Genomic DNA, 21021 nt, shown 5'->3' on the forward strand with positions numbered 1-21021 from the left:
CAACACGAATTGTATAATTAATGTTCAACTTGTTTCAACCACTTGGAAAGGAATATTCGAAATAAGCTATCGATGAAGTATAGAAGAGAAACACGAATAAACAGAAAAATAAGGATTAACATATTAAATTTTAATTTTCCTAATATTCTTCCAACGAATAAAATCAATTTTCTACCGACGACGAATCATAATTATCAAAGTGAATTCAATCGTCAAAAATTGAACTGATTAACCGGTTAAATTTCATTCGGTTATAAAATAAGATGGAATTATATATATCTGTAAAATATTTATCTCTAAGTACGTAACTACTTTCTTACGCATCAAATAATATCATGGAGATTGTGAAAGCTCGATATATAATACCATTTAAACAGCTTGAGTGAAATATGTCAAATTAGAAAGAGAGAGCTCAAAACTCGCGAGTAAGTTTAAACGTACAAAAGTGGATTCCCGCGCGAAATTAACTCAACGTCTACATCATATCCCTTCGTTTCCCGTTCCCACTCTTCCTCTTTACATTCATTCTCTCTTCATCATAGTCGATGAAAATTTCTCTTTGTTAGACGACTCTTATCTTCTTTCCCGCGTTTATTCGCTTTTATATTCAACCACTAATACCCAACAGGCTCCTTTAGACGAATATTATTAACTTTGTCCTAGAATTTACAGGTCAATTAAAAGTTTTCGACCTTACGATAGTTCCACAATCTCTTAGAAAGAAGACGAAGATTATAATCGAAATAACTTTACTTACAGAGCAATGAACAATGAAATAAACAGACAAACAACAACGCGTTAGAATTTTACGATGAAACGATCGCGTTAAACGATATACATACGTTCTATCGGTTAAGTACTCAAACGACTATTATATCATGAACTCTGATAGAGTTTGATGTGTAAAATCATTAGTTGAATTTCGTCGTTAAACCAATAAAGGGTTAGTAGTATTATTAACGAACAAATAACATCAAACTAATAGTTGAGGAACAATGTTCGTTCTACTATGACCACAATGTGATCTTTGGTACAATTATTAACTCTTTGAGGAAGAAATTTTGTCTATCCGCAATGACACTAGACGCGACGTACTTAGGTATTTCCATCGAAGTAGATGAAATACCTTTGTAAGAGACGAATGCTTCCTTTGCGGTCTTCCACCTCTCTCTCTTTCTCTCTTATATATATATATATATATATATATATATATATATATATATATTCTCTCCTCTCTCCTTATTTCAAGTCAGGTACAAACCAACCACATCATCTTTCCTTCTTTCGTAGGAAATATCGTGCATCCGACGGCCGGATGTTAGGCGCCTCGGTCATTTCCTTCTAACTAAAGCTTACAAAGAACGTGGACGCATTTTGAAAGCAATCTCAAAAAAAAAAAGAAAAAGAATCGTATTAGTTTCGGTTGATTAAAACCATCAATTCGATTTCTCTAGACTCTATCGCTTAATTTAACGCGTTTTCAAATATCTAAGTTATTAATAAAAGCTAAACGTTAACTCTAATTGATATGGTAAAATAATGTTTTGAGTTAATCATACGGAAATATCTAGCAAAGCTGAATTCTTTATCTTTAAGATCCTCGCATGGCGTATATGTGCCAGTGAATATCGTATATAATTTATAGGGCTTCCTTTAACCGCGCATGGTATCGTCGTATGCGTTATACTAGATCTAGGTGCCGTTTCATAGCGTGTATTAAACCACCACTGGACGGACCAACCACCACCATCCAATGGCTACCTACTCGTTCTCCTTCTATATCTACCAGTAACACCATCGTCAGCAACAGCAATGGCATCACTACTACCACTACTACCATCTCCATCACTACCATCATCGTCATCATCGCCACCACCACCACCATCACCACCATCGCTATCGTTAGTTACCATTGCCACCCTTGTTCGTATGCCTGCTCAGATGTGATCTACACATGGCAATATTACACCGCATGCCTTGAATTCTCTCAGAAGCATTTCGACTAATCGACGCAATGCTCCTCCCTTTTGAAATCTATCTGCGATTACGACTTGTAGATTAAATGACTTATCCCCGGCAAATGTTAAAGATCATACGTAGGAATGAAGTTAATACAACGGCAATAAAAATTAATCAAATCGATCATTTTGCTTAACTGTAAATTACTTCGTTGTTAATGTGCGATGCTACAAAAAAAAAATAAAAAAATAAACAGATAAATAATTATTACATAATAATTATTAATATATGACTATTTCAAATGATTATCGATTACTCTTTAATAATTTAAAACTATTATTTAATTATAAATTAACATTCCAAAGTACAAGACCATTACCATACACTTTCATAAAATCGCAATAAAAAAAAGGACAATAATAAATCTTTATCGCGTGAACGATCGGAATGAAATTAGATAATCGCGAAAGAGTTATAAACTCGAGATTTCGAAAGATTACGTTCGCGGTTGCCAACATCAGAAGTATCTCGAAACTGGAAAAGGAAAAGAAGAAGGAAGAAGAGGAAACGAAAAGAGCGTGAGTTTCATCCTGGTTCGAACCATTCGTCTCGACTCTCAGGAAACCGAAGAAATATCGAAGGTAGAAGCTTGGTTCACGATGTAGCCACGTTTCCGTTCTCTCTCATTCTCTCCCTCTTTCTTTCTCTCCTTTCATCCTTCTCTTCTTCCTTTTCCTTCGGAGAGGTTCGCGATCACCTTTGGTATATCACAAATCACGCGTTCCAGCACGTTTCTATATACGTACGCGGCACACGTCTTTCCTGCTTACCCCGTATCTCTCGATCTCTTCTTCCTCCTTCAAATAGGATCACGCGAGAGAAAGAGAAAGAAAAAAAAAGGAAGGTAGGGCGGTGCCGAAGGGAGTTACTATCAATTTTTCGATTTTCGCGGAAATTCGCTCGAGAAAAGTAGGCTCGTATCGTGGCACGCGCGATAAAGTCGACGACGACCGACGATCGTAAAGTTATTCGAAACTGGCTATAAATAAAAGTGACATATCGTCGATGTGCCGCAACCACGTTCTGAAAAGAAAGAGAAAAGAGACAGAGAGAGAGAGAGAGAGAGAGAGAGAGAAAGAGAGAAGGTATTCGCGAGGTCGTAAAATAGTATCGATCTACTATACCCAAGAAAAGCGGTCAATACCCAAAGAAATGACTTCCATCGGAAGATCATAATTTTGTGTCTCCCATAGAACCGATACTTTTCATATTTTCCATCTTTACGATATTTCGATGTGTACTTATATAAAATAGAATCTTTCCTCCCTTCCTCCCTTCATTCCTTCCTTCCTTCCTTCCTTCCTTCCTTCCTTCTTTCTCCCTTTTCTGTATCATGAAATAAGTATTCGCTTAGAGATTACAAGAAGAGTCCATTCGCGAGTTTCCACGAACTATATATTTCCGGATACGTCGGAGATAAGAGAAAAATAGGAAAAATAAGAAAAATAGTTCTCCCTGAAAACAGATTTTCAGTAAGTTACGAGAGCTCCTCTATATTAAGGAGAGAATCCATATATTCTAATTATTTATCAATTGTATACAATTATAATCTTCTTATCAAAGAGATATCCTCTAAAGTGCCAAAGGTTATATGGGGGTTTGTATCCTCTCAAAGTGACCTCTCTTGTACCTTCTCCTCCTTCCTTCGTGTATACGAGAACGCATCCTGATATCGCTGTCATCCGATAAACCCCTACACATATATGAGGTGATGGACGGCAGGATAATTAATAGAGGGAATTATTAATAGGCTTCTCTGGTATACCACGATCAACGTTGTATCGGCCCGCGTTACCAGGCGTGCATTAAATTTGAATCGTTTCGAAGACGCTTCAAATAATATTTTCAATGAAAAAGAAAATGGTAAAGACCAAAAAAAAAAAAAGAAAAAGGAAAAAGAAAAGAAAAAGAATAAACGAAGACAAAGATATAAATTAATACGGATGCATTACTCGCATTTCTTTTCTTAAAACGAGAAGATAATATTCAATTTTGAAATTCCAACGAGATTAAACATAATTATATTACTATTTAATCGTATATCAGCGTTCCCGTAGGAATTAGAACATTCCTAGTTTCTGGTGTGAGAAGTGGAAAATCGTTCGATATCGAAACGTTTTATTGCAATTCGATAATATTATTAATAACTTCAGGACCGGGTGGATTGAAATATAAAGAAGCTACGATACGACTAATTTATAAATCCATACACTTCGAGAAATAGCAGATAATAAAGAAATAATAAGAAGAAGGACGAAAAAGAATAGAAAAAAAAGAGGAAACGAATAAAAAACCTGCAGAAAATCCCAAAGGGAACCTTGCCCTCGAACTTGAAATTCACATAAAAATATCAAGAGAAAAAAGGTATTACGGGAACGACCTGCTTCCATTAGGAATACGCATCGTCAAATGTTTTCAGTTTCATCTTTCTCTTTTTCTCTTTCTCTTATAGAGTCGAATTCAGATAGAAAGCTTTTCCTGTCTTTTCCACGAGTTTACGTCATTCCAAGATATCTCCTAACTCCTTTCTCTTTCTCTTTCTCTCTCTTTTTTCAGTATCCTTTGATATTATGGATCCTTACTCGTCCGGTTTGCGGCTCGGTGACGCTGTTTATACAATGAATTATGCAGAAGGCAAAACTCTCGGTATTCATCGAAAGAGACGATAAAAAGCTTTCACGGAGTTTTCTTATTATTATCATTATTATTATTATTATTATTATTATTATTATTATTATTATTATTATTATTATTATTATTCCTATCGATATGCAAAAGCTCGAGGAGATGTATTACGCGTTTGAAGGAACGATTAAAATCAATCTCGAGTGCTCAGCTCGTTTTGACTCACGCTACATATATACTTATTTACATAAATATATATATATATATATACATATATATATATATATATATATATCAAATTCAAATATGAGAGATCGTTTCCTCTCTATCCTTTCTCCCGTGCTTTTCCGCTCGTTAAAATCGAAAATTACGTTCGTGATAAGCACGAATTCATAATGCGATCGGCGATTAACGACGATAAATAATGATTCGGTCCACCAAGCATCCCTCGATAAAACGTCCTACAGAGATGAATCATTACCGTCTATTATTAAAGCAGCTATTAGAAATGACGTCGCAAATAATCATTTTCTTTTATTTTTTCAACCCTTATGAATGGACAGATCCGTGATATTATGCTTGATCCATGAACGATTCCTATAAGAAAAATTGACGCAAAGGAACAGATAGAAAAAGATAGAGAGAGAGAGAGAGAGAGAGAAAGAGAGGGATAAAGCGAAACTACAAATTAAATGACAATTATAAATCAAAAGCTACGAGTTAAAGCTTATTTGTTCAAAGTGAATAACAAACTAAATAAGGTAAACCGCCATATAGCTATAATCACACAGAGAACAATAATAATTAACATTAATAAAACGAGAGGGAGGAAAGGAGAGAGAGAGAGAGAGAGAGAGAGAGAGACAATAGAACGTAAATGCGATTGTCGAAATCCGTTGCGGAGAGTATCCGTTTAAGGCCACAGCACTCGTTCGCACGAAATTTGCTCAGGGATGTAACTGTGCTGGTTAGTCACGGTAGTTAGCGCGTAATACGAGAGTGAAACAGGTAGAGAACAGAGACAACATCTCTACAGATAGTATAGATGCCTGCACGAGTGCGTGAGCCACGTTAGCAGTCACGCTCCCATAAATGGTTGTATTCGAGTCTCGCGATGTGCGAGAGTGCCGCAAAGCGTGGCGAGCGATGCTAAAGCACGTTTGCCTGGCCCCAAACCGCCCCAATCTGGGCTGGCAGTCGGCAACCTGGCCAAACAACGGTCTACGGGACCCGTATAAATTAAAGCAATTTGCATCTCGCGCTAGTTCGCCGTTCCGAGCACGAACTTCAAACTCCGACCTCCAAGGCCGAAAACCGATCTCGTTCCAGTTTCATTTTTCTCTTCTCGTTAAGCCTCCTCTCGTTATTCGCATATATCGATATCGATTCGCCTCTCGAAATAGGAGAACCAGGTATCGAAATAGAACTCGAATTGAGAACGAATAGATGATGAAATTTGTAATTCACATAGTCATTTCCTAAGAGGAATAATACCCCTTGGATAATCCACTTTTTAACTAGTCAACGTTATTACGACGAACAAAGAGGACGAAATGGAAGGCAGGATATATAGAGTTCGACTACGATATTAGTTTTCTTTAAATCGTCGCTGTTTACTTGACTCGCAAATACGGATATTTGTATAACGGAGCAAACAAATTAACACGGACGTTCATCTGGTCACGCGTGTCGAAAACACTGTTTATCGCACACCTATTCACTTTTATCTCTTCCTTCTCTCGCTCGGTCAATTTCTCCTCTGTGGTACCATCCGTTATACTATCCTTTCTCTCTTTCTCTTTAATACACACACTACTAACTAGAGACAGAGAGCGACCGACCGAGAGAGAGAGAGAGAGAGAGCTCATTGTTTCTATATCCCAACACCCGTACATCGTATCTGGCAATAATGTCACGGACCAACCCCTTCCCTTATCCGTGGCAACCCCCTCCGATAGTGGCTACGGTGCCGGTAGCAAGCATCCCTCGCTTGTGAACCCTGTTACGTTCCATTATGTACACCAGTCGATTCTACTCGAGCGATTTAACATGCATTAACTTGCAAACTCGCGACTTGTCGTGTTGTACCCGATAATGCAGCGCGCAAACGCGAGACGAGACGGCTTTTACGAACAGTACCGACACTAAAACTAAGTACTTCCCGATTTCCTATTCAACTTCTTTCCCTTATATCTTTTAACTTTTTTCTTTTTTTTTTCGTTGTTTTTTTTCCTCCTATTTCCCGCATTTCTACATTTAAAGCTAGGATAACAGAAATTTTCTATGCGCCAATCAAATTAAACGTCCACTTTGCGATAAAACGGTAACAGCTTCGTTCGAAACGAGAAACGAGAAAGGATTTTCTTAATGGAAAAAAAATGTTGAAATTAATTTCAATAGAAGCACCACCACGGTATTAACGGATTTACAGAAATTCAAACATTTTAATTTCTTCTTTTTTCTTCTTCTTCTTCTTCTTCTTCTTCTTCGTCAAACGCGAGAAATCTTATTCAGTCATTTGAACGAATTAACGAAGACGACTTTTCATCATTTATTCTTAAAGTATCTACAACAGTTCGTCCTTATATTTTAAGGAATAGAAGAATCACCGAGGTATACGTCAGACCTTCTTTCATCTCTGTTTCTCTTTTACTGTAGAAGCAACTAACCGCGACCGCGGTAAATATTAATAGACTAGACTTTTCCCTCGTCGACAACGTTGACGTCGCAATGTCATCGAGGAGTTCTTCTTTTTTGAAAAAATATCATTCAGGCACGTCTTAAAGAGCCCTTTTCAACTTTACAAGAAACAGCTCGAACAACGTTATTTAATTTAAACTCTATCTTCCCAGTTACTTCTCTTCGCCCTTTCTCTCTTTCTCTCCCTTCGTCTCTTTACCGAATTTTCCTTGAATTTCAATCTTCAGGAATTATATTATATGCTAATCATTATCAACGTCTGCGTCTTAAACGATAAGATTTACAAAGATGAAACAATTTCCAACCAGATATACCTTCTTTCTTTCTCTCTCCCTTTCTCTTTTCTTTCGTTCGCCTAAAAATATTTCGTTTAGACGTGAAAGAAATTGAGATGCGACGATCTGTACATTAAGGATAATGCATTTTTAATGAGCTCTCAACGTTCAAAACTTTTCATTCGACAGCTTAAAGTAACGAATCAGGACTGAATTTTAATCGTTTGAAAAATAAAAATATAATATTTCCGCATCAACGTTAACGAAGTATTCTTTATTTTTCTTTCTCCCTTGGCGTTTTTTCTCATAGGAAAAATATCTGCTCTTTGTGATCTATTATCAATTATGCTATATATATATATACACAAACACACACACAGACATACATATATAGCAATAAAGCTCCCTTTTCTCAGTGGCCTTTAAATTAATTCGTAAATGATGCAAATACAAAATACGTTTCGTCCTTTTGCTTTTAAACATCTCCCGATAATCGATAATGCAGGAATATAATACGAATCGTATATACTCTCAAGCACGTTATTGAATTCGAGTTTTCTCGAGGTCCATACAATGTAAATCACGTTGCGCGTTCTGCCTGTATGTATATTAAATCACATAATAATTTTTCTTCGATTGCGACATTTATTTCATTTTCGTTTACTTCTTCTCGTTTATTTTTTCGCAATACAACGTAGCATTATCGATCGTTCTATTTTACCCCGATAAAATATAGATCAACTAACATAGGAAAAGGGAAAAAAGAATGAAAGAGAGAGAGAGAGAGAGAGAGAGAGAGAGAGAAAAAGAGAAAGGAGTAAAAAATTACCGAATTATCGTAAATCAAAGAAGCGTAATATTCGATAACTCGTTGAGATTATCAATGGAACGATAGAAGAAAATATATTGGTGGAGAACAAATTAGAGACACCGGCGTATTGACGCGGAAGTGCCTAGAGAGATCCCAGAGTGGGGACAGAAAAAAAGAGAGAAAAGAAAGAGAAGGAGAGAGGGAGAGAAAAAAGTGGAAAAGGTATGGCGAAGGAGAGTGAGAAGAGGAAATAATAATTAACGAGCCGTCGCGACGAAAAATTTAAAGGCTCTCGGGAAAGCCGCGAAAATTTTACGACCTCGATGGGGAACGCTTAATCGACGACCTGCAATGCGATGCAAACGACGATAAAGTATAGAGAGAGAAAGAGAGAAATAAGAGAATTGAAGGATAGCCAGATTATGCTGGGCCATCCACGTACGAATAAATTCGAGGCTGTCCTTCCTCCTACGCTTCCTCTTTGCATTTACTCTCTTTTCTCTCTTTCTCTCTCTCTCTCTCTCTCTCTCTCTCTCTCTCTCTCTCTCTCTCTCGATCCAATTCGTTCATATTAAAAAGAGAGAAACAAAGAGAGACGATCATGGAGGAAACGAACAAATGGAACGGTCGACTCGCAATCTGTCGTTCGCTGAAAATCACCGCGAAAACAAAGTAAAATCCTGGCCTCTCCTCCTCTTTTCCTCTCTTTCCTCTCGTCCGATTCGGCTCGTCGCACGATAGAATTCCTAATCGAAGCTACGGGAGGGGGATTCAAAGCCTGCGAAATACGTGCGCGGAGAAACGAGTGGTCTGACCGTCCATCGCATAACGGGTTCAGCATCCGTACGGGTCCAGAGATCGAAAAACGTGTAATGCATCAAGAAATTTGAATACCAAATACGACGGATATATCTTCGTCGAAACTCTAACGCGAAGAGAGTATGAGAGAGAAAGATAGATAGAAAGGAGATGTTGTAACAGCCTTTCCTTCGTTCCATCGAATTTGTCGTTCTCGACCGAAACGAAATCGATTCTCCAGTCGAGAAGAGACGCTTTGCATTCGACGTTATGGCTTTCGAAAATCCGTACGATTCACCGAACTGAGATCGAAAAAGAGTATCTTAAAAACGTTTTTTCAGTAAATCTAGTGAAATCTCATTCGTTGTTAAATTGTCGGATTTGTAAATCGTCAAATTTCATGTTTTACATTATTATTATTATTATTATTATTATTATTATTATTATTATTATTATTATTATTATTATTATTATTATTATTATTATATGTTTATTCTTCGATAGAAAGATTTTCGAGACGGAATAAAATCACTTTTCATTCCATAAATCTACCCTTCGCGCTTTCTCAAACTTTCAAAGCTGTTTAAACTCAAGAGATATATATGTGTGTGTGCGTGTTTCAGACTGGAGAAAAGTAAGGGTACTACCTACTTACATAAATAGGTCAAATCGTACGAAAAAAGACTTTCTTTCTTGCGATCGCACGCGACTCACTACCACCGAGGACTTTCTATCTGCAATAAAAATTCGTAGGAAGAGATGAAAGAGAGAGAGAGAGAGAGAGAGAGAGAGAGAGAAAGAGCGAAAAAGGAAGAAATCAAATCGACGAAGCTTTGATAATCGAGATCTATAAATGTGGTAAGAGAGGATGGCGAATCGCGAGCTCTAGATGGAAAAACTTGTTCGCCGTTATTTTCGTTCGAGTGGAGGGTTAGAGAGAAAAAAAAGACTTACAACAGAGGAAGAGATTATCTTTGAAGTGGAGAATTCGAAAAGAGAAAGATAGATAGATAGAGAGAGAAAGAGAGAGAGAGAGAGAGAGAAATATTATCATTCGACGGGATTATGCAAAGAGAACAGAGAGAGAGAGAGAGAGACTGAAATATTATCATTCAACTGGATTATGCAAAGAGAACAGGGAGAGAAAGATAGAGAGAGAAAGACAGAGAGAGAAAGAGAAAAAGCTTCAGTCGAAACACTCGAGAAATCTTTACAAGGTAACAGCCGTCGCCACTCGAACGAGATCTTTCCGAACGAGAAGAAGAATAAAAAGAAATGTCGGAGCTTGAAGCCGCAGAACTATTTTCCGATAACGAGCGACGTTCGCCCGGTGGGCTACATTTGTTCCAGTCTCGCACCCTGATTGCACGGGACGCGCCGTTTTCCCCGGATGCATATTTTATCCCGTTGACAGATTTATTGCCGGCACGGCTATCCGCCGCCCAGCCACCAGCTTCTTCCTTTATTTTATTGTTTTTATTGCCGTCCAACATTTTCCTTTCTTCCGTTACCACCGTTACAACCTTTCCGACTCGTCCCACTTTGATTTGTCTCGAGTAAGTGTATCGCTTTTCTCCGGGGATGATAACGAAATCGATGAAAAAGAGAGAAAGAGAAAAAAAAAGAAGGAGAGAGAGAAGAATGAAAATTTATCGAGAAAAGAGAGTCTTGATAAATACTCGAACAGCTAACTGTTAATTAATAATTACACGTGTAAGAGATCTTTTATTTTCCTTTATTGGAAAGACTTTCGAGAAATCGGAATCTCCTCCAAGGAGACGCGAAGAAAATTAGAACGGGACACGTGTGTTCGAAGGAACAGTATAGAACTCTTTTCTCGTGCCAAGGAAAAAAGAAACACGAAAATAAGGCCACGTATTCGACTTACGTGCAACGACTAACCGATATTCTTCCGCACGTTCAAGCGCTTTCTTCGATATCCGAGTTCGTCGAAAAACTATAGAAAATAGACGATGGAGAGAGAGAAAGAGAGAGAGAGAGAGAGAGAGAGAGAGAGAGACTTCTGCAATAAGGAACGGAAAAGATGGCTAGGAAGAACGGGCAAGTAACTACTGACCGGAAGGGACGGAAAGTGCTGAATGAAGAAAAGCTCGGTGAGAAACCAACAAGACATATCTCGCGTCCAAAATAAACTCCGATAACGAGTAAATGTGAGTAAGGGATAGGTTCGAACCGATGCGAATTATTTGCCGAAGTTCAGAGTGAATAGAGTGAGAAAAAGAGAGAAAGAGCCAGACAGAGAGAGAGAGAGAGAGAGAGAGAGAGAGAGAGAGAGAGAGAGGAGAGAGAGAGAGAGAAAAGAGAAACGGAAAAAATCCGATGGACGGCTTCTGAAAGGCTTCATATCGCGGTTCTTGTTAAAAAAAAAGTCATCAAATTTTTCATCGAACCATCACAAGCGCGCATACACGCGTGCTCAGGTAACAGCGAAAACTCATATTTCAATCGGAGTCGAGAGGAACGGTGAAAGTATCAATGCCAACAAAAAAAAGGGAAAAGAAAAAAAGGGAAACAAAAAAGAGGAGAGGAAAAAAGAGAGAAAAGAATTAAATAAAATAAAGTATATACAAAAAGAAAAAGAAAGGAAAAAGATAAAAAAAAAAAGAAAAAGAAGAAGAGAAAGAAGAAAAAGAATAAGAGATATCGAAAGAGAACACAGGGGTGACCTTACGCGAAACATTTTTCTTGATTTAACGAAAGGTCACGCGGGCGCGGACAGGTCGCGTCCGATATAATGTCGGTTTTTCTCGAAGCCAACGAAATGAGCTCTTTTATTTTAGTGGCGTGGACGCGCGCGCACCCGTTTCGCTAACGAGCACCGCAACGAAGAGGAGGGTTGAGGGTTAAGGGGATGGTGAGAGACCGACAAGAGAACGCTCAAGTACAAGAAAAGAGAAGAGAGAGAGAGAGAGAGAGAGAGAGCGAGAGAAAAAGAAAAAGAGAAAAAAGGAGAGAGAGAGAAAGAAAGAGGAAGAGAAGAAGTAGAGAGAGGGAGTAACGCGTCAGCCAAACTCGGACATGTTTTATCGTTGGTTGGACAGCGTGCGATATAAATTCACCTTCGACGCCGACGTTATTTGACGTTGCCGTAATATGTGGGGAATATCGCGGCGAGCCGAACGATTCCCCTACGAAATGACAACGCGCATGTGCATGTAAAAAGCCAAAAGAGAAACTTGGATTATGGGGAATGGAACAGTTGGCTTTTTATCTTTTGGTCTCTCCCTCTTTTGCCACGAGACGTTTGAGGACCGCCCAAAACGAGTCGAACTGAATGCGTATTCCCTTCCTCTCTTTTTCTCTTTCTCTCTTTCTCTCTTTCTCTCTTTCTCTCCCTCTTTTTTGCTCTTTCCCTCTCGTGTTTCGCATGTCTACTTTCTCTCCTCTATTTCCTTCGTACAAGAGGAAAGCACTACGGGGAAAGCCCACTTTAATTACTTTTCCCGAGACAAAAAGGCTATACCTTAGGCCGGTGAAATTGAATTTGAGCTCCACCTTCTCCCTCTTTCTGTATCTCATTCGATCTAACCTAAATGTCCCTGCCCTTTATCTCTTATCGTTGAAGAGAAAATCTGCCGATGACCAGGGATGAATTACGCGTCTCGGGCTCGTACTATGACGAACTTTCGAATCGATCGAAAAGTTTTAATCGCTCGCTCGGATTATTTGCTGCTGCTGCTGCTGCTGCTTCTGGTTCCTATCTCTTCGAGCACGGAGATGGAAAGAGGATAATATAGAGAAAAATAAATAAACAGGGATAAGAAGGATCGCGAAGCGAGAATTCAATTTAACCAAGATTGTTTCCTCATCGTGCGTAAACTTTAAATGCGAAATGCGGCTTCTCTTCTGATTAGAGAAGCGTCGATAATATTATGAAAATTTTACTAAATTTGATATAAGAGAACGAGCTAAGAGCAACGTTATTTCTCGAAGTGAGAAATTTAATTAAAAAATATTAAAAGAAAAAGAAAAACTTCCAGAGATGACGTTGCTACGAACGTTATGAAATAGTCTCATTCGATATGAAAAAATAGAGAGAAAAATGAGAGAGAGAGAAAGAGAATAAAGTCGTAAAGTAAAAGCATCATGCGTACACTAATGCAAATTTAGTAGGCTGGAAATATGTATGTGGTAAGCGGAATCGATGATGCACAGGCAGCTCGCAGAATCCCCGATCTGGACGAGAGGAGAGAGCCCACAGAACGTTTTCTCGTATCCCTCGGGAATCAAGCACGCTCCGAACTCCAACGTTTCAGAAGCACGCCAACCAGTCAACCAGCCACCCACCCAGTCAGCCAGCCAGCCAACCAGTCTCGTTACTATCGGGGGACTATTTATCAATCAAGTTAAGTAAATATTGGTCGCGCAACCTAACGCATGAGAAGTCGCTTTCCTCGTTCATCCATTTCTGTTTCTCTCTCTCTATCTCTCCCTTTCTATCACTTTATGTGTACGAGCTTTGGTGTAAAATATGCACGAAAACTAATAAAAAATCAATACAAAGATCTGCTAATTAATCGAAAGAAAAAGGGACAGGAGATTGTTAAACGAAATTTTATTGATAAAATAAACTCGCTTTGTCTTTTCATTTTTAAAGATTACCAAAATAATAACAAGCACTATATGAAAAAGTTATGATAATAAAAATGCTACTCGTTCTGCTATACGTAACAGCCAGCCATAGCACGATATCCATTTCAATTATCTCCCTTTCTCCTTTCACTTTTTCTCACTTCCCTCCGGATTCATCTGACTAAACTGAGATAATAATAAAAAGTTTGGAAATTTCAATTATCAGAGACGACGTTCTTTTTAACGTCGATTCATTTGATAAAGTTAATTAGCAGGGTGAGGCCTGCAAACGACTCTATCCCCTTTCCGAACCCACCCCACCTTCCCCTGACGTCCAACCCAACAACCTGATATTACAACGTACTGTTGGGAGCACGCATTTATTACGTGCGCGCGCGTACGCGAATGACCGTCACTTGGCGAGTTTGAATTATCGTAACTGAACAAAATGAGTTCATACGATCGTACCTATACATACATACATACATACATATATATATATATATATATATATATATATATTCGTACGCGTAAAACATGTATATAAACAGACAAACATGTACATGAAGTATATCGCTATGAAGCAAATTCTATTACGGTAGAATCGCATAACGACGAGTTCTTCGTATTCTCTCTCGTATAAATTCACCAACGTCCGATCATATTTTTCAGGGAAGCTATTTCTAACTCAAACTGGACAGCCACGAGAATCTTCTTCTTCTTCTTTTACTTCTTCTTCTTCCTTATTTTTCTTTTCCATTCTTTTTCTTCCCTTCAAGCGGAAGGATAAAACACCCGTGGCCTTTTTATCTTTCCACTTTCGTGGGACACGTCTCTCTTCTGTTCAATGTGAGTGAACCTCTCGAACCTTTTTCGTTCTTTCATAGTCCACTTCCGCAATCCTACCGACGTACTTCGCGACATATATTCGCGATAAATGACCAACGAGAAGAGAACGTACCGAAAACGTACCAAGGACCTTCGTGAGAAATGTTCGAAATGAAAGCTGGATAGAAGAACATGAAACGTTACGGCGATAAGCTATTCAATGACATTAATCGCGATAAAATGATTTATAATACGAGTCGAGAAAGAACCGGAAAGAACGTTTCCTTTCTTTCGAATCTCGAATCGATTGCAAACGACGTACTATTCACATTATTCTCCATGTCGTATTTTTAACCGTTTAATAGAAATCGGCGAGTTATAAAAGTAGATTTCGAAAGAAATTTATTATTTTCACTCGCGTGTTCGTCGCATTTAAAAGTTATATTTATATAAATCGATCGATTTATCCTTACTCTTCTCGTTATTGTCATTACTACTATTATTACTATTATTAATATTAATATTATTACAGCGTTATTAGCGCAAAACACACCACGTAATTTTGATTTGCGCATGATTTTCTACCTAATTTGCGAATGCCGCAATAATTTACACAACATGGATGATTATGAATATTCAGGAAAGACGAATAATCGAGTGCCTAGGTTAGTCCTTCTCGAACAGAAACATTCGACGAATTCATTCGTTACCATAAATTTATTTTCACTTTTGCAGCTTAACTCAACTATTTGTTTTCGCTCGAGCTTTGCAACTGCAAACATGCGGACGCCGTTTTATTACACAACTTTTCTCTTCGTTCCGTTCCTCGTTCTTTCTTATATTCTTTCACTTTATTCATTTTTTTTTTTTTCATCAACGTTGAAAGAAGTTAAATAAATTTCATAGATTTCTATCGATCCGAGATTTATCTATCAAACGAGAATAATAAAATATTCTTTTCAAGAAACGCTTAATCCAGTGCATATTTATTCGGTCGAGTATTTTTATTAATTAACGATAAACATTTTACAAAACAAACGATTAGTATAAATAATTAAAAGTGTCAGAGTTAGATCAGGATTTGCGTCATTTGTATTACGTACTGACATTTCATTATTAATACTTACTAAATATTTCAAAATACTGACTAAATAAATAGTTGCCTATAATTCTTCTAATTATAATAAATATTCTAAATATAATAAAATATAATTATTCCACTGAACGTAATGAAATTTCGTATATTTATAAATTGTTTTTAAATTGCTTGTTCTCTGAATCGATTTTCTTCTAAATTTGTTCGTTCGATTAAAATATATAGTATAATGTACGAGAAAAGAAACGGCTGACATTCGACACACGGCTTCTAAGTTGCATCTCGTACTCGAGAAAACGCATACGAAGCCAAGGAAAATAGATGACTCTTGCTAGTGACGCGTAGTACCTTAGAGCTAAAAAGAAACAGAAAGGAAAGAAAGAATAAAAGGAATAAGGAAGAATAAAGACGAAGAACCGAAAGGAAGTAAGCTGTGCCATACGGTGGATGCGAGCTTTAGCGGAAGGATTTTCTGGAAAATGGGAAAGCTTCGAACATTGAAATCCCTGTCTCTCAACATGATAGTTACGAATACAAGAAGAAAAGAAAATAAATAGCATGTATCTCGATATATCTCTATACTCGTCGTATCGAAACTTACTTCTTTCGATTTTTTTCTTTTCTTTTCTTTTCTTTTCTTTCTTTCTATTTAATCGTATTAAACCTTGTTCTGATAATTCGCCAGTATACATATTTCACAATATGACAGTATATATTTCATTAGTATAATATTTCCAATTAGAACGTTTTAATTCTATTAGACTACATCGGAATCTATTCAAATTAGTCGCGTTAAATTCGTTTAGGTCAATCAAATCCGAACTTTCGAGTTATTCTCAAAGGATACCACTCGACGATTATGAAAAAGAAAATGAATACGATGAAAAGTCCACGTTACGGGTGAAATTATTTAAAATATATTTGTTCTTTGATGGTTAAATTAAAACAATTTTATATGGAATGAATTCATTTCGATAGAAAAGGGGAATACAATATGACGAAGGTATTACTCTATGTAATTTAGTTTCTAATTATTAATCTCGCCTTTGAAAGCTTTCCCTTTGACAAGTTAACGGACGCGTGACTACGAGAGCTGGAAAGGTTGACTGCGTTGCTATGTGAATCGTGATGTCTCGAGTAACAGGAAGGGTTGCAGGCATCGGAGCAGAAAGGTATGAAAGTCTCGAGAGCAGCGAGGACGATGACGTGTGCCATCTCGTCGCTAATATATCGTCTAAGTGGGTGGGAACAACCCTAAACCGAAAGTAAAAGCGACGACGACGACAACAACGACGACAACGATGACGTTAATGACGACTACTACTACAATAAAAATAAGAAAAATTCCATGAAGCTGAAAATATCGCGTTCCTATATAATTTGGAACGTGTTTAAAATTACGCTATTATTTTTGTTTGTACGATTTTGTCTCTAGTAAAAGAAAAGAAAAGTAGAAAAAATAACAAAAAGAAAAAAAAATGAACTATTTTAGATCCCTACGATCACGACCTCCAGTCGATATCGAAGTCTCCGAATAAATTTAACACTCTCTAAAAATGGAAAACGAGCTTTTAGAATCTAGATCAGACGTTAATTTTCACCTATCTAATCTGAAAAAAAATGAAAAAGAATAAAAAAAAAAGAAACAATACCGTAACACAATATAAAATTTTTCAACATGCTACGGGAACATTTTTTGAAATTCTCCCGTTTCAAAGCAAATCCATGAAATTTCACGGCTAAATTTATGTCGTGTATTAAATACGTGAACGTTCGTTAAAAATCGTCAAAATAAACGGTGTTCGGAATTGTCGTGGTCGAAAAACACGCTTGGCATCCGACGTGTGTTCGGTGTACCTATGTATGCGAAATTCGGATGAGGACCGATCGTAATTCAAACGATCAAACGAATACCAAAACACGAAGTGGCAGTGTCGAAGCAATACTCTATTACTGTTTCTACTGCTGTGGCTGCTGTTGATGGTGGTTCTACTGCTGCTGTTGCTGCTATTGCTGTTGCTGTTGCTGTTGCTACTGTTACTATTGCTGCTACTGCTGTTCGTGATACTTGTTACGATAAATCACGAAAGTAAAGCGAGTCTTTATCGAAATAACAACGAGTTGTAATGCGATGAAAGGTAAACTAACATAATATCCCTAGGTAAATATATGTATATATGTACATGTCTATATATATTTTATATATATATATATATATATATATATATATATATATCGGTTCGTATGTGTATCCACGTGTAACTGACTTCCATACGTTTGTCAAAATACTCGTTTTCCATTCGAAACCAACTGCCCTGTGAATTAATCTACCGACGTGAATGCAGGACTTTATTATTGTTACACCCTCGTATCTATAATATTTGCTATATATTCCTGTTATATTACACGTTTGAAAAGTGTTCCTCTTATACACTTGATCCTACATACGTACTAAATTTTGTTAAAAAAAAAAAAAAGAAAAATAATAGAAAAAAAATATTACATCGTTCACACAAACATAAAAATCCTTTAATCCGAATGAAAAACGAGTTCACGCATAAAGGCTCAACCTTTTTTGTGATAAAAGAATAAATATTTTAATCATTTGTTCCTTATTCCTATTAACTAATATCATAATTCTACATTCTTCTTTTCACGTTTCGTTCACCAATTCGTCAGCACTATTTTATTTTCGTAGCACTAATCAATTTTATAAATATACTTTTACCGATCGAAAAAAGAAAATATCTTCCTGATAAATAGATTTAAAAATACGAATCTCCATCGCCTGGCGCATTTCGTAAAAAATATTATTAGTCTACCATACAAATAGTATTCTAAGGTCACCTTTATCTTTTTATAATCGATATATCTGACGAAACGCTTATACAGAAAGACACGTATACATAAATAAAATTCTATGCGTAATTTAGGTGCATTTGCAATCTCGTTCCAGACTCTCATTATCCATTCGTAATAACACAACCTCTCGTTTTTCTCGTGAAAAATATTCTTTTTTTAGAATGTCTCGACGATACTACATATCCGTTTTACCAGTGTCACGAATTGTGTTCATTAGCTTTTGAAAAATTCAACGGGTGTGTTGCCATTAGGAGAAACGGTTTCTCAAGTTAATGCTATTACTAATGGATTTCTTGAGAAGAAGGGTGAGAAAGAGACAGAACAAGAAAGAAAAGAAAGAGAGAAAAAATATAGTATATATAAGTATACATAGTATATATAGTTGAGCCTTACGTGATCTATGAGTCGTTATTTTTCTTACCAGCTGCCATGTGCACACGATAATCTCGTTCTTGATTCTAACTATCCATTTGAAATAGAACTACTTCTATGGATTTCACTCTATGGTTATCGATCATCATCGAAGATTATTTCGTTAATGTTCTTTTCGAAGATCTTGATCGAGATGCCTGTGGTCTTACTTGAAACGACAAGAAATTTTCCTCTGCAAATACTGTTCCATATACCTTTTACTTATATTCGTAGGAAGAGTAAGAAGATCGATCGAACTTACTACATGTTCGTATAACGCTCGTACGATGACTAAATGTTCTTTCTTTAAAATGTATCTCATACGCTTCGTATTCCTATTATTTCGCCCTTCAATGTTTGTCCTTCGATTTATTTCGTACCGAGGCGTCGGATTCTCAGAACTCGCCAGTTCTCGAAATTTGTATATAAACAATGTCGAGTAGATATCTTTGAAGTAAACACGTACACACTTCTTTGTATACACGTGTATATGCGTGTTCATTCCTGTTTATATGTGTTTATATGCTAACTATTTTCCATAGTCAAAGTTTTTTTTACATATATCTCCAGAGCAACAATTTACAATTAACAACTTTCCATAGTCGAAGTTTTTTTTACATATATCTCGAGACCAACGCAATCTCAAATAATACGTAATATGGAACTTTGACGATTTACGTAATATCAAAAAAATAAATAAAACGTTTAAAATAGCTTACGAAGTATTTTTACACAGTTCTTATCTCGCACATATGATACGATAAATGTGTCCTTCTAAAAATTTACATATGTCGCTAATATACGATCGCAAATTTAATTGATTTATTATTAATTTATACTATTAAAAATAGATATCTATAAAAAGAAGAAAAAACAGAATTCTTGAGATATAAAAACAGATTTCTCAAATAACGATAACTACGATAAAATGATATCGATTAAGCGACAAAAAGTTCTAGAACATTCGGCATACTAATCGATCGAAACATTGTATTATAAACGTATTATAAACGTTGAAAACCCTTTCGTATTACGAAATATCGATAAATGAATATATTCTTACTATGTTATAATCAATCGTATTCCAACGAATACAATTTTGCGACGAAACTTTTTCATTTGATCGCAGAGCACGCTGTTCACTCCGTGACGGTCTCGGCCATCTTTGATTTCTTTCTCGGCCATCTCAGTTGTGACGTCACGATCGCGTAGTTGGTATAATTCTCGCGAGAGGAGCAACGACTGGGGCGCGTCGTTTGAATATTTCCCAAATTCTCTACGTTCCTGCGAGTTCGACTGACGAAATGCGAGAGAGAGAGAGAGAGAGAGAGAGAGAGAGAGAGAGAGAGAAAGTGAGAATACTAGTTGGTACATACATCTCGACTTCCTGACATAGGAAGAGCGAGGGAGAGAGAGAGAGAGAGAGAGAGAGAGACAGAGCAAGTGTATCTGAAAACAGTCGAGCGGTCAGAGCTCCCGGTTGGTCCTTATACCACTGACACACCGCAAACATTTACCAACGCGCGAGTGTTCAGCTAGGTCTCTGCAAACATTACCGACGATTAGCCCGAACGTTGAATCTCCTTCCCTTTCTCTCCCTTAACCATCACCACCACCACCACTACCACCATCACCACCACCGTACTACCAACGCTTCCTCGTCTTGACCCAAACCACGTCTACGCTGTAATACGAAATTTTAACGATTTCTCTTTTCAATTTTTCGTTCCGATATAGTATCCCTTTTAACTAAGGTCTCCGCAAACATTACAAACGATTAGCTCGAATATTAAATCCTTCCTCTCTCTCTCTCTTTCTCTCTTTCCTCATTCCTGTCCACGCCATCAACGTTCCCTCGTTTTAATATATAAAAACACATCTATCTCTATGACGAGAAAACTTTCAATGATTTCTTTTTTAATTCATCGCTTTGATTTACCCAGGAAGTGAAATCCAGAATTTTTTTTCCACCTTTATAAACTGTATTCATGTTATAAAACGAA

General features: G+C 37.0%; 1 protein-coding gene across 5 annotated transcripts in view; it reads right to left on the reverse strand.

Moving 5' to 3' along the window:
• LOC127063912 (leishmanolysin-like peptidase) overlaps positions 1–21021 on the reverse strand; it is a 238491-nt gene that overhangs the window by 130998 nt on the left and 86472 nt on the right. The window contains exon 2 of one of the 5 annotated variants that reach the window (XM_050994222.1): positions 9884–9962. The exons of the other annotated variants lie outside the window; for them this stretch is intronic. The gene's annotated coding sequence lies outside the window, so the exon portion shown is untranslated. The remainder of the gene's footprint in view (positions 1–9883; positions 9963–21021) is intronic. 5 annotated transcript variants of the gene reach the window in all.

The sequence above is a fragment of the Vespula vulgaris genome, chromosome 5 (assembly GCF_905475345.1).
Source record: "Vespula vulgaris chromosome 5, iyVesVulg1.1, whole genome shotgun sequence".
NCBI classification, from domain to species: Eukaryota; Metazoa; Arthropoda; class Insecta; order Hymenoptera; family Vespidae; genus Vespula; species Vespula vulgaris.